General features: G+C 36.8%; 1 protein-coding gene across 1 annotated transcript in view; it reads left to right on the top strand.

Annotated features, from left to right (window-relative positions):
• The window catches only part of LMNTD1 (lamin tail domain containing 1), a 537,731-nt gene that overhangs the window by 204,252 nt on the left and 317,618 nt on the right, over positions 1-15,861 (top strand). The window contains exon 2 of the mRNA XM_043969355.1: positions 13,982-14,030. The gene's annotated coding sequence lies outside the window, so the exon portion shown is untranslated. The remainder of the gene's footprint in view (positions 1-13,981; positions 14,031-15,861) is intronic.

The raw sequence follows: 15,861 nt of genomic DNA on the forward strand, positions 1-15,861 counted from the left end.
ATATTGAATTGCTTGATTTTGTAGGGAGGGTTGAGGAGGGAGGGAGGAAGAAAATTTAGAACACAGAATTAGCTCAAAGACCTTAAACTCATCAGAGTGGGCTCATGGAAGGAATAACATTTACACCCAGTTGGGAGGAGTAATCTATTTAACTCTACAGGAAAGTAGGAGGGGAAGAGGATAAGGAACGAAGGGTGAAAAAAGGGGAGTTCAGAGTATGGGAGGGGACAGCCAGAAGTAAAACACTTTTGAGGAGGAATAGGTTAAAAGAAGATAGAAAATAGAGTAAATATCATGGGAAGGGAAGAGGATGGAGGGAAATAGTTATGATGATTGATTATAATGGTAAAAATGTATAGTACTTACCTTGCTGGGCTATTATGAAGAAAATGCTCTGTCAAGTTTAAGGTACTATACACAGGTTATGATGAACAGGATACTATCAGAAAAACCTGGAAAGACCTACATGAACTGAAGCAGAGTGAAATGTACTGTATACAAAATAACAGCAATAGTGTAAGACAGTCTGCTGGAAAGCATGTGGTTATTTTTAGCAAGGCAATGATCCAATATAACCCTGAAGGACTTATGAAAATGGCAACCCATCTACAGAGAAAGAACTGATAGTATCTGAAAACAGATGGAAATGTTTTTTTTCCCCTCTTTGACAATTCCTCAATCTGAAGTTTTGGGGGTTTTTTTTGACTGTTTTCTCTCACAACCTAGCTAATGTGGGAATGTTTTCCATGACTACTCATGTATAACTTATTTTGAAATGCTTGAGTTCTAGTTCATGGTGGGTAGGAATGGAGGAGGAAGAGAAGTTGGAACACAAAATTTTTAAAAATTGATGTTAAAGTGTGTTTTTACATATATTTTGGAAAATAAAATTCTATTCAACAAAATAGCCATTCCCCAGTAGTCTTAAAAAAAAAAGAGCTTATTGTGGAAAAAATTTTTTAAATTTAAAAAAAATTTTAAAAAGAGCTTATTGTGTGCTGAGTACTTAGGGACACAAATACAAGCAAGACAATCCATACCCTCAATCACCATACTTGTGTCTTAATGTAATTTGAGTGAAGTTCGGGGTTCCATGGTACAGTAGAAAGAGGGGTGGCAATCTCCATTATATGCCATTTATACTATTGTGGGGATGAGGGAGAGGGTTGCCTGATTCAGGGCAATCCTCTAGTCAAACCCTAATGTTGAGAAAAGGGGTAAGATTTTACCACGAGGGATTGGGATTCCTAGCCCAACCCTTGGTTTATACCATTGCCTGGAGCTTTTGCCAAGACCTTTAGTCCTAGCCATGTATAAAAGCACAAGATGGGCACTAAAAGAAGGAAAAGCAAGCACATTTTATTGGGGGGAGGGAACACAGTACTGGAAGGGGGCAGCTAGATGGCCCAGTGAATAGAGTTTTGGGCATGGAATCAGGAAGACTCATCTTTCTCGGTTCAAATCTGGCCTTAGACACTTAGTAGCTATGTGACCCTGGGTAAGTCACTTAATTCTGTTTGCTTCAGTTTCCTCATCTGTAAAATGAGCTGGAGAAGGAAATGGCAAGTCGCTCCAGTATTTTAGCTAAAGAAACCTCAAATGGATTCATGAAGAGTTAGTAGGATTATGACTGAAATGACTGAAGAACAGTATTGTGGGAGTGGGGCCAATCAGGGAGGATGGAAATAGGTCAGGTAGAATAGAAGCCTGGGTAGAATAGGGCACCCAAACTGGTAAAGTTTGGTGGTTATTTATAAGTTCCTGTGTGGGTCAAGAAGGACCAGGCATTAAGGGAAGGGAGAGGGGAGTAGATCCACATTGGGAATTAGTGATGATTTATGTAGGGAGATAGGAAGATCACTGGGGAATTGGCAGTAAATATTCAGACCCCCAGACAGTTGGAAAGGAGTTGTTTTGGCTATTATCATAGGCCTTACTTTGGCTGGGTGATTCAGGGGATTTGGGTTCCCTGATGCTTCTTCAATTAGTGGAATGGGGAGGCTATGGCATGGAACACTGGGAATTTATTGATTGTAACCCTACATAGATAAGTAGTTGAAAGGGGACCTTTTGGTTCCTGGTTCCAATTAATCATTACATAAAATTGGCAGGGGAGGAGGGGAGGGAAGTAAAGAATACCTTTTCTCTTCTGAGTATAAATGGTAAATAACAAAACAAAAACACCTAAAGGCATAGCAAAATAAATGTGAGGCATTTTAAATAACATAAAAACAGTTTTTGTGTGACCCTGTTAAATTACAACCTCTCTGAACCTTATTTTCTTTATCAATAAAATGAGGGCATTAAAATAACTTATCTTCCCTACCCCACCTGGGAACATTTAAAGGAAATTCTTAAAATGTTGGGACACACACAAAAAATGTTGGGACACCTATAAAAACATTATTTATTGGTTCATTTATTTATTTCTACTTTTTTTAAAAAAATGTGATATATGTTTAAGCTTTTATATTTGATTATATTTCCAATTTTGGAAGTTTACTTGATTATTTGCTTTTCCTGGTGATAATATTTTAAATTAAAAAAAAAATGAAATGAGTGTATTGACCTGAATTGCCTATAAATTTCTTTCTAGTTGTGAAATTCTATGTTTTAAATGGTTAGCAATATTTTATTTTTGCCATTGTATTCAAGTTTGGAACTATAATTCTAATTAGTATACCTCATCATACAACTAACCTTTCTCAAATACTGGGTTCACAGTGCAAAAACACTGCACCAGATAGTATCATTGCAAAAAAAAAATTAAGACTTTGTGATGCTTAAATGAGTTATGTTAAAAAAAAAAAGACTGCTACCTTTTAAACAAAATATTTTGTTTCAGAAGTCAAGATGTTTTGAAATAACATCATTTCACAACTGCAAGAGAAAAATCTATCTAAATCTATATTGAAACTCCCCATGACACAGAGAAGTTGTTTTTTCCCCCCTGTAGGATTGTTAGATGTGCTTAGAGCCAAAAGTTCCAGAAATTTCAAAAACTCTTCTTTTTTTCAGAAATATAAATCCACAAAAGATCCAAACTTTGGAGACTTGGCAAAATGTAGATAATGTATACCTGGATGTTTAATTACACTAAAACCTCAGACCTAACTCTAAAGCTAACTCTGCCCTGATCACCTCAGCTAGAAATTATAGCTCTCTCATATTATTTCATAGTAATTCAATTATGTGCTTATCATATCATAATTTGTACTATATTTTTCTGTTTATGTATCTTATCAATCTACTCTATTGCCTTTGTAGGTGTGTAATTTAAAATTCTAAATGTGAGTTCTAATCTGTCTCCCCAGTTTGGGGGGGAAACTGGCTAAAATCACTGATAAATGAGTTTAGGTTTTTTTAAGGGTTTATTAAAAGATAGTAAAAGAAAGAGAAAGATTGAGAACAGATTTCTTATAGCATGGAAATCCTAGCTTTCCTAAACTCCCACCTGAAGTCCTCCACCAAGCTGATGTCTCCAACCAAAAGAGAAAGAACTCCTTCGCCAGCCTCAACTTCCTCCTTCATGTTCTCCTCCCAGAAATGGGAGGTTCTTTAAGCTGATTGGCTAGCGTCATTCAAATTCATTGGTTCACTGGACCCAAAGGTGGTCTTAATGTAAAGTTCAAAGTTTTTAGCTTCTGAGAACAATACCCTCTTAAGGACCAGCCAGTTGTGCTTACAATCTAGTCAGCAGTCAGTCACTCTCACTTAATTCAATCAGTTTAGATTAATCTCCAGGTGGGCCTTTGAGTATCTGCTAAATTCCCTTATCAACCACATTCCATTATCTTGAAACATAGGCAAGAAAAGAAGTATATTTTATTTACCTTTTATTCTTCTCCCAAGGATTAGTGTTGTTCATTCATTTTATATGGTTGGTATGTGTTGAATGAAAAAATGAACAGATGAATGGTTGAATTAATGAATGAGAAAATAAGATCTAAACTGTTACAACTTGAGGTTTTATAAAGCTAGCTTCATTCCTTATCTTTACTTGAAATGTTTTTTACCTGTTTGAACCTCTAAAGCACAAATAGCAACAGAGAAATGAAGGATAAAAGTTAAAAGGGATAAGTTCCTTGTGAAAAGTATACTTAGACACAAAAACATCACAATATAGATGTAGAATAGAGGAAGACTAGGTGAGCATGAATATAGCAAAATGGTTTGTGTTTTTTTTTAAGTTGGGCCATAGTTGGCTATAAGCTGTGTGAGAGTGTAATGCTATTGATGAGAGACAGCATTGTGGAAATGAAGAGTCCTTGACTTGGAGTGAAGAGAATTGGTTCCATTTCCTAGGTCTGCTATTTCTTTAGACAAGTAACTTAACTAGCTCTCTGAGCACCAGTTTGCTCTTCTTGGTTTCACAGGGCTGTTGCTGGGAGGAAATGGGATAATTTTAAGATGTTATATAAATGCTAACTATAATCATTTTGAAAAAGTAAAAGCCAACATGGTACTAAAATATATCAAAGGGGATGTGACATATAAAGACTGGAGAGAAAATTTCCTTCATACTCTCCATTATTGTGATGCTTATTAGACTCTATCTGGCTTAAATTGCTAAACTTTGAGAAGGATATACAAAAATTGGACAGGGTTCAGAGAAGGGCAACAAGAATGATCAAAGATATGGAAGAATAGAGGGAAAAATAGAATTCAAGAAAAATATTAGAAGAATTAGGCCAGTTTAACCTTGAAAAGGGAATGACTCAATTTTTTTTTTCCAAAAGGACTTGGGTGGGTGGGTGGGGAATTAGTTCTGGACCTGTAATTTCATCTGTTTGGGGAACTTTCAATATAGAACTTCCAATAATGCAAAATGGTCATCTGTAACGATAATCTAGGGAGGAGAGAGGGGAAAAGGGGGGGAATAGTATGTGATAACTTTATATTTTAAAAGGAATAGCAAGTTATATATAATAGATTTGCAGTTTCATGCATAAACATCTTTTTTTTCTATTCTACTATGTTATAGAAATGCTTTTTTTATTTCTCAAGTTCAGAAAAAAATTAATTAAATTTTTTAAAAAGTTGCCTAAGAGGCTGAGAGGTTGAATAAACTCACCCTGGTCACATAACTAATATTAATGAGAGGTAGGACTTGTTCCCAGGTCTTCCTGTCTGAAGGATATTCCTCTACTCACCACACCACAGCACTTTCCATGAGCCATCAGTCTATAGGTCCTTGTAAGGCAAGACACAAACAGGAAAAAAACAAAAAACTGGACTTTAAAACTTTAGAGATCTTAAATTTAGAGAATTTCCAGACAATCAGAGTAATAAAACAGACTCCTGAGGAAAGCTAGAGATTATATGGCCCTATCTATCTTCAGGAACTGTAGATAACCATCTCTCTTGGAAGATTTAGACATTCACTAGGCTGGAGTCAATAGGGCAGAATATAGAATCCTAGAATTTATAGCCAGAAGGGATTTCAGAAATCATTTAGTCCAACCCCCTTAGTTTAACACATGGGGAATCTGGGACCTAAAGACATTGTGATTCCTCCAAGATCACATAGATGGTAAGTAGAGCATTGAGATCCAAAGTCTTCTCATTCTGAATGATGTGCTTTTTGTACTATATGAAAGATTTCTGGAACTTCTTTCCAGTTTCATGAATATGCCTAGAGAGAAAAGCAGGGGGAAAAAAAGAACCAGAGGGTGAGCAGAGGAAAAATAAGCATCAAAGATAATTAGAGAACCATCTCCCAAAAAAACAAATGATTCCAGTGAATTCCATAACGATGAATGTTTTAACATGTATTGGCTGTCACACAGAACACTTCATCAAGTCCATCAATCCATTTTGCAACAGACAATATTTCAGGTCAGCCTGACTGATGGGATTTTTAATGCTGATTTGATTTGCATTTGTGATTGCCAGAAAAGACAGCTAAAGACAATGAAATTTCTTAGACCATAAATCAATGTACATGGCATGACTTCTGGAAAACAAACAAAAATGTCACCATTAAATGACTGTTTCCACACAGGAATAAACTTTTTCCCTAACAAAGAATTCACCCATAGAACAATCTTATTCTATTGACTTTTACTTCAGGTAAATTTCTGGCTTTCCAGGATCTTTTCTGCCAGGAGACTGGCTCATTTCTTAGTTCCCAGACATTGCCTAAGTTTTCCTTCCCAGGTTCCAAAGGAAAAATTGCTTTACTTCAGCAGGGCTGCCAGAGAGTCTCTCTCTAGTGTATCTCTGCAGCCTCTGGGTCTCCTGAGCAATCAGGGGACATTGCCTCATATTGATTGAGATCTGTGGCCTTAGCCTCCTTCCTCCATCTTGGAGGTTCATATTTTATCCCTATCCTCAAACCTCTGGTCCAGACTTTACTCCAGTTCCTGATTCCTCTTGTCACACTTGTCTAATCAGGCATATATTTGCCAGTTACAATGATTGTTGGGCTTGCTGTATTTGGCCAGATCCAGAGACAAAACTTTTTTTTTTCTTCCAGGTGCAAATACTTGTTTGACTGGCAAAGGCTCTAAAACGGCTGCAGGGCTTTTGATCATTTCCCTTGAGGAGACATTTAATTTTGAATCATTCTAATGGAGCAGGTCACACAAGGTTATTTTCTATCAGATGCAAAGAATTTGGATAAATATTCCAGTGACTTCTTAGGGGTCCTAAGAGGCCTGCTTTAAATTATGAAGAAAATGCAATTCACTAATTCAGCAAAAATTTACTTAGCACTTATGATGTGGTAGGGATACAAATACAAAACTGAAACAGTCCCTACACTCAAGAAGCTCAAATTCTACTGGGGATAAAGGTGGGGATGGGGAACGATGCCCTATACAAAGATAAGTATATGCAAAAATAAATACTTAAATGGAAATATGATTTTACCTATTTGAGTGTATTCTCCAAAGATGTGGAACATATATCATCCATTCTTCCCCATTCTGTGTGACTCTCTCTCTCTTTTTTTTTTTTGGTGGGGCAATGAGGGTTAAGTGACTTCCCCAAGGTTACACAGCTAGTGTGTTTTGAGTGTCTGAGACTGGATTTGAACTCAGGTCCTCCTGAATCCAGGTCCAGTGCTTTATCCATTGTGCCACCTAGCTGCCCCCTTTTTTTGTTTTCTGGGTGTTTTTTTTTTCCTGTGTGACTCTTGTCCATGTGCTGCCACAAGTTTGCCAGATGGGGTCTACCCAAAGTGCTAGAGGGTTTTTCCTTACTTTCTCCCAACATTGCAAGGGAATATGTTGGCTAGCCATCTGGCAACCTTCATCATCTTTTCTTTATATCACTCATTTCCCTGACATCTTTTCCTCATGTTCTTCAAAGTTCCTCAGTGGTTGTGTATGTATGTATGTATGCATATGTATGTATACAAACACATACACAGAGACATCAAGTAAATGCAAAGTAAAATGGCAGAAGAGGGAGGTGGGATCAACAACCTGGGAGATCAGAAAAGGCATGACACAGTACATGGCACTTAAGCTGAGCTTTGAAAGGAACAAGGGATCCTAAGAGAAAGACATACAAGGAAGGAAGGAAGTGATGATAATACCCATACTGCCAGTGAGCTTCTCTGGTGTCCTTGTGTCATACATACATGCACGCATGCATACATACATACATACATACATACATACATACATACATACCTATTTAATTCTTTGAAGACTGTCTTCCATGCCTCACTGACTTATAGTAACAGCAGTAGAAATGTTGATATTAAAAGGATGGGACTTTGTTTCCATGGAAACTTGAGGTCATTAAAAGATCTTTGCAATTTCCCAAAAGCAATGTAACTCATTTTACTCTTCCTATTCTGCTATAAGCCCAAACGCTGTCCATCTGTAATGTCCATCCCAGATATACATATTGATAGGCAAGCTCTATAAGGTATCCATCCAAATAGTAGGGCCTTTCAAACTCTGGCTGCTGTGATTCACTTCATGGTGTCTGGTTTACAGTTCCTGTGACCCTTTTTATAATGTGTGTAAGGATATGTTTGCTTCTCAGAATTTAGTAGCAACAGGTAGCTCCAAATGCTATCCTTTCTCACTGAGGACCATAAATTAATTAATATTGCTTTCCATAGATCATGAATAAACACATTTATAAATAAACCCATTAATTATTAAGGACTTTATCCTTCTGTTATGATTGTTTTGTATTGGAAGCTTATTTCCTGCTTCCCTATGGAAAATGATTTAATATTTATATTTAGAATCTCATGGGAGAAAACTATATGCACCTCCATAATGTTCTTGGTCCTTATATTAACTCAGAAGAGCAACCCAGGCCATTCTCCTGGCAGTACTTCAAGCCAAACAATTTAAGAGGCAGAAATTCCTAGGAAAGTTCATATCCATCTCAATTGGCAAGCATCCTGCGTTAATTTTGTTTGTTTGTTTTTCCCCAAAAAGCTACCAAGATGATTTGCCCCATTTCCCCAATAACTGTAGAGATATGTACACCTGGACGTAAATGTCCTCATAGTGCCTAGCATTATAGATTAAGAACCTTTTGTATTTCTCCTCTTAGCTACCCTTGGATAAATCAGGCAACATTCCTTCCTCATTCCCCTCAATCAATTTACCACACTCATAGATCCAAATTCATAGAACTAGAAGCAGAGGTAGCAAGTAATACCTTGTTCCCAAACAATCAATATTCTGGAACCCTTGAAAAGGAAGGAGCATCTATAGTGCCAGTCAGAGATAAGACTTTTCCTATACAAAGAAGGAAAAACTGGATAGCCATCCTCAGATATGCTAGAGTGCCACCCCAATATGAGGAATTAATATAATATCATTACAGTCTAGATTCAGATAAGGAGACCTGAAGCATCCTTCTCCCTATATCTGGTCAGTGATATAGAATGTCATTAAATTAATCTCTTTTGGACACATAAAACTTGTGTGGGTTTCCCTTTTCCCTTCTCTAGTGTAGAATCTGAGTTCCCATATAATCATTCATTTGTAGAGGCATTTGCCATAAGGAATTGAAATAGATGGGAGAAATTGATTATCTTGAACTAGAAAATACTTCTTCTATTTACTGTAATGAGTGGCCTTAATTTAGCATGTTATAATCTAAGAAATAGACATTTTTCATCCATCTGGTTTTTCCTGTGTGCATAGTCAGGACAAATTCATTTGAGTAGTTCCAGGTCTTTTACAAGAGGCTCTGCAGTTTTCCAGTTTTTGGTGCAATCTGCAAAATGTCATATTCAAATATGAACATCTGGAGGACCCCACTATGTACAAGGAATTCTTTTTCAACTTGGATTCTGTATTTTATCTTCTTTATCACAGTGGCAAACTACTTTGGCAAGCATAATATATCCGCATTTTATGCTTCATCTGATATTTGTGCTCAGAGGATTGCTTAATAGGATTATTTCTGTTATATCATTTGAGGAATTGTGAGAAATTTTGATGCATGGATAGAACATTGCATTGGAAAAAAATCCTTAAAGCAGAATTTTGACTTACTAAATGTACTTGCTCTTTCACAATCAACATATTTTCTATGTCTTCCATTAATTGTTCAGGTAAAGGTGAAGTCTGTTGTTGAATATCTCTTATGTATGTCTTCTAGTTCCCTACTAAAACTTTTACCAAGGATGCCTTCAATGTATATATAGATGGCTTGCATAAAGAATCTGTTTCTATTAGAAAAATATGTAGTTGTTGAAATTTTCTTGGTGCAATATCTAAGATTCCACCTCCCTCACCACTACAACATGGAGTAGGCTGCTTTTTTCTCTGAAAGGCAACGTGATAGGTCCAGGGAGCTAAGGCTCAAGTTATATCTCCCTTGACAAACTTCCTGGTGGCATCTGTCTATATTGGAATAGCTTCCTCATTGCCTAAAGACATAAAAAGATCTATCCATATGGAGTCAGGCCCCTTTAGACTTGGAGATCGTCAAAAGATAGCAAGCCATCATACCATGTCAGGCTGACCAAATACTTTTCCATATGGAAATGAGAGGCCAGGTCTATCAAATCTGAGTTCTACAATATCCTTGTTGAATATTTTTTTCTATGCTATGGCTAAGTAAACTTCCTTTTTTTTTTTTTTTAGTGAGGCAATTGGGGTTAAGTGACTTGCCCAGGGTCACACAGCCAGCAAGTGTCAAGTGTCTGAGGCCAGACCTGAACCCAGGTACTCCTGACTCCAGGGCCGGTGCTCTAGTAAACTTCCTTTTGTTAAATGCTGAATGACCTAAGAATGTGTTATTTCATTCTAAAGCCAACCCTAAATCGATAGATACCAGTCCAGGAAAAGCCTATTTATTAAAATTGTTTACTTTGGGGGTGGAGCTTATTAGTAAGGTTTGTGGCTTTCTCTACAGTATTGATATATTTAGTTCTTTCAGATACCGTGTATTTTGATCCTTCATTCCTGTCACAAGTGTGCCTGTATAGATCTACTGTATAGACACTTGGTCCAATTTTGACTGCTTTTCCCATCTTTGTCATGTTTGTTTGTTTTCTTTGTTTTTGTTTTGCAGGGCAATGAGGGTTAAGTGACTTGCCCAGGGTCACACAGCTAGTAAGAGTCAAGTGTCTGAGGCCAAATTTGAACTCAGGTCCTCCTGAATCCAGGGCCGGTGCTTTATCCACTGAGCCACCTAGCTGCCCCTCATCTTTGTCATTTTTAATGCCATTTCTACCTCTCCCATCATCACACCTAGTATTGTGATTTTAGGGGTTAAGCATGATTGTATCAACTACCCCTGATGGCCAAAAAGAAATGTTTTTGTTATAGTAATTTTTACATTTTTCTTCTATTTGTTAACCTTCTTCCATTAGTAAGATGTTAAAAAACATTTAACAATTTGGATGACTTTGCTTAGTTGGATCTCTTGCCAAACTTGGATTAAATTGTTGTTACCCTCCACTGCTTATCTTTGCTTTATAAGGTGATACTGCTGATATTCATTCATCATCATCCTTTATAATATAAATGAGTTTTTGTGGACTCAATGAGAAACTTCAAATGAAATCATATGTTCCAATAAGCAATGGTTTTGATGCAAAATTGGAGAGAAAAAAAAAGTAATGAGAAGTATATGAGAAAGTATGGCTCAGGAAAAGGAATGGAAAAAGCCCAAGCCCTATAAACTACACAGAAGCTTCACATCATTATAGGATGAAAACTGTTGGAGGGAAAAAAAAAACCCTACTGGTAGGTACTGAACCAAAATACCAAATTACATCATAAGAAAAAAAAATAGATTCTATTACAGCATGCAGGAAAAGACTTGCTATTAATGTGGCTATCCCTAAATCAGTTGTCTGTATAAGGTAAGACTGCTGACTCATCAAGGCAAAGATCAGAATTAGTAAAAAGGAAGAAGAATGAGAAAAAGATATAGTATATGACTGAAACAACTCAATCTTGAACTATTTAAACAATCAGCATTCCGAACTGGGAAATTGATATCAGAAATGACATTATCACTGACTATACAGATATCTCATTTGCAAAATATAGAAATAATTATATATAATTTTATATATAATATGTATATATTTTACTTATATATTATTGAATATTAAAATACAGTTTTTGTATCTGCCTGTCTCCTACAAACAGAATCAATAAATAGATCAGAGAAATTATAATATCTTATAATATCTCCTACAATTTGTACCCATACCCGTCCTACAAAATACAATAACAGATCAGAGAACATGGTTAAGAACCAGATCATAGAATTTAACATCTCCCATGAGACAAAACCAGATCAGAGATAAACAGAAAAAAAATAATATCATTTTTTCATCCCAAGAAGAAAGATGTAACACATGATCACATGTGGAGGCTTCTCTCCTAAGAGAGAAGCTCAAAACTCCCCTTCTTTCTAAAGGTTTTTAAGGTTTCTTGCTCCCTGGTTACAGGGTAATGTCAGTTTTATTAGCATGATACAAATTAACCTAAAACAAATAATAGGCAGCTCAAAGACACAGGAAGGGTTTACCAAGGACAAGGATGTCTAGATATTTGCTCTATTTACTCATTGGGGGAAAAAGGATAGAGAATGAGGACTCATTAGTTGAAGTTTAGTCAAAAGGGGCATTTTGATTTGTTTATTCTCTTGGGGAGAGAAGTTAGTAAAGAGGGACTTATCTGCTACCTATCTGGGTTCAGCCTGAAGTTTTAGCCAAAGGGCATTTTCCAGGGTCTCATAAAATCCATTTGGATAATAAGGTACCGCCATCAAATCCAGGTGATCCATATACACACACACACACACATGTATGTATATATATGTATATACATACATAACATAAATACATACATAATTTTTTATAGAAGTAATTTTGAGAGTAGGTGAGAGTACCAACAACTGAGGAGGTCACTTAGAAAAGGCATTCTGAAGGAGGTTGCATGTGAGCTCAAGCTTAAAGTGAGCTATTATTTCTATGAGGCAGAGACAAGGAGGAAGAGCATTTGGGGCAGGAGGGAATAGTCTTTTGGAAGGCACAGAGCCAAGTGATGGAATGCAGAATTTGGGAAAGTAGACCAGTTTGGCAGTTAAAAGGGAGCAATGTGAAATTGGTCTGGAAAGATAGTTGGAGCCAAATTGTGAGAAAGACTTTTTATTTTAGAGGCAATAGGGAGTCACTGTAGCTACTTCAGCAAGGGAGGAACATGGTCAGAAATATATACCATGCTTAATGTCACTGCCAGTAGTTTGGGATATAGTAAGTGCTTAAATGAGCTTGGGGAGCCCTTAGAATTAATGTCAGTCTAAATAGATTATTGATGACATCACATTTCTGACTGTTAACAAAATTCACTTGTTAAATGTTTAGTTATTTTTATTTTTCTGCTTGCTTGATAGGTAGAATTTCTGGAGCAGCCCTTCCCTAACTTAGACTGAATTAAGCCCCAGTTCATAAGTTTCATTAAGTAACTAATTAATTAACAAAATTAATGTCTATAAAAACCAAATGTTTTATAGACTCCTAGAGCAGACTCTCTCTCTCTCTCTCTCTCTCTCTCTCTCTCTCTCTTTCTCTCACCTGGAAAATGAACATGTACAATAAGAGAGAAATATAATACAAAATACTGAGTTAGTTTATGACTGTTGGGTAAAAATTCCTTATATAATATCAAAGGAATATTGGTGTGCAGATAACAGAATAAATATGTCTTTTACCTTTCTTTGTACCCCCAAAGCATATAATGTGTGGCACATAGCAAACATTTAATAAATGCTTATAGACTGACTGACTTACTCTTGAACCTGCGCCAAGAGCTGGTAACCTCAGTATACTTTATTTGGCAGGGACCATAGCATTATAAGTCACTGTCACAACAGACACTTAAATGTCAGATCAAATGGACTTTGGAGGCTACTCCAGGCTCAGGAAATCCATGCTTTTTTATGTCAAGTGTATAAAAACCCAGAGTAGGCAGTCAATCTATCACAATTCATCATCTCTAAATTTAGTGACAGACACTTGACATCCTGGAAAAATACAAACAGTTACATACTTGATATCTAGTGTGTGCCAAAGGAACAGAGTGTTTTGAATTCAAAAACAATCCATGTTTTGAAAACTCTGTGATTTTTTTCTAACTTAAATGTTTTATTCCCCTCTTAATGAAATCAAAACCTTCTAAGCAAGTTTTTATTATACAAATAAATATCTCATGTTGGTGAATATGACCAATATTCTCTTAAAAGCATAGGATCACAGATTTAGAACTGGAAGAGAGTTTTAGAGGTTGTCTAGACTAGTAGTGTCAAACTTAAATAGGAAGGGGGGGCACTAAATAAGGATCCCTGTTGGATGCATATGGACTTAGAAAACCACATATTACCATTATCTGTGTTCCATTATATTTTTATTGATTTTATTAAATATTTCCCAGTTACATTTCAATCTGGTTCAGGCAACACTTGGGAGTATATAGCAGACCACAGTGCTGCATGTTTGACCCCTCTGATTTAGACCAATTCTTTTATTTTACAGATGAGAAACTGAGAGCATGAGAGGCTGTGTCTTGTCCAAGATTGTACAGGTAGGAAATTCCAGACTTCAGGCTCTCACCCAGCTCTTCTGATTCCATTGTATTGATCTTTTGATAATGTACCACACTGATAAGATGATGTTATTGTTCAATTGTTTCAGTCATGTCTGACTCTCCATGACTCCATTTGGGGTTTTCTTGGCAGAGATGCTAGAGTGGTTTGTCATTTCCTTCTCAAGCTCACTTTACATATGAGGAAACTGAGACAGGGTTAAATGATTTGCCCAGGGTCACATAGCTAGTAAGTAACTGAGGCCATATTTGAATTCAGGAAGATGAGTCTTCCTGACTCCAGGCTCAACACTCTATCCCCTGGGCCACACCAATATAAGCTGTCTCCTTATGAATTCTATTAGAAGCAAGGCCACACCAATAAACAGTGTGTTATTTGAGAAAGTTGATCAACAAGTGTGGATTGCTTTTGTGAATACAATACACAATAGCATTATGCTAATGTTGAGTAAAGTTGTAGTATGTGTTGACCATCTGTTGGAGCCAAAAACAAACAAACAAACAAACAAACAAACCAAAAAACCCACAGACCAAGAATTCTCTTTCTGTTAATACCTGAATGTTCTTGGGTATATCATTTCTTCTCTGGGCCACAGATTCCTCAACTCTAAAATTCAAAGATTGATTGAACTAAGAAATGATCCCTACAGTCCCTTTCAAGGAACCAAAACACCTGAGTACATTCAATAAAATAAATCAGTTTTTCCCATCACAATGAAACAAAGATAAAGGTCTTAGTGAATAGTGAATTGTGATCTTAGGACCTTAAGATTTTAAATTTTAATTCAGATCCTTGCAGTCACTCCCTCTCTTTCTCCCATTCCTTTTCTCTCTCCTCTATCTAATTAATCACCAAATATATTTGGGTTTTTTCCTTTGTATTGTTTTTGGCATCTCTCCCTTCCTTTCCATATCCACTGTCACTGCCCTAGTCCAAGCCCTCAGCACCTCATGACTGGTCTCTAGATATTATCTCTTTTTTCTTTTTTCTTTTTTTTTTTTTGCGGGGCAATGGGGGTTAAGTGACTTGCCCAGGGTCACACAGCTAGTAAGTGTTAAGTGTCTGAGGCTGGATTTGAACTCAGGTACTCCTGAATCCAGGGCCAGCGCTCTAACCACTGCGCCATCTAGCTGCCCCCTTAGATGTTATCTCTTAACTCATCTACTTGACACTAGTTTCTCCCTACTCCAATCTCTCCTGCATACCACAGAACCAATTAATCTTCCTTAACCACTTTCACCACCCCCCAACCCCATTCTAAAAAACACAATTTAAGATCCTTAGCCTGACATTCAATACTTTTCACATTCTGACTCTCCATCTACCTTTCACTGGATTACTCACCTCTTCATCCAAGCCTTCTTATTCCAGCCAGACTGAATTTATTGTCACCAAAACACATCCATCAGGGCCATTCACAAATCCCACCTTCTATATGCCCTTTCCTGGCCATCTGATCCAAAGGGAGCTTTCTCTGACTTATTCCCCTATCACTTATTTGATATTTAATCAGATGAATATTGCCTAGCACTTTTCCTTAACTTTTTATATGTATATACCCTGATGTTGTCGTTGTTCAGTGGTTTCAGTCCAGTCTGACTATTCATAACCCCATCTGAGGTTTTCTTGAAAGAGATACTGGAACGGTTTGCCATTTCCCTCTTCAGTTCACTTTATAAACGAGGAAACTGAGGCAAACAAGGTTAAATGGCTTATCCAAGGTCACATAGCTAGTGAGTGCCGAAGGCAAGATTTGAACTCAGGAAGATGAATCTTCCTGACTCAAGACCTGACACTCCATTCACTCTG

Source organism: Dromiciops gliroides, chromosome 5, assembly GCF_019393635.1.
Source record: "Dromiciops gliroides isolate mDroGli1 chromosome 5, mDroGli1.pri, whole genome shotgun sequence".
NCBI lineage: Eukaryota > Metazoa > Chordata > Mammalia > Microbiotheria > Microbiotheriidae > Dromiciops > Dromiciops gliroides.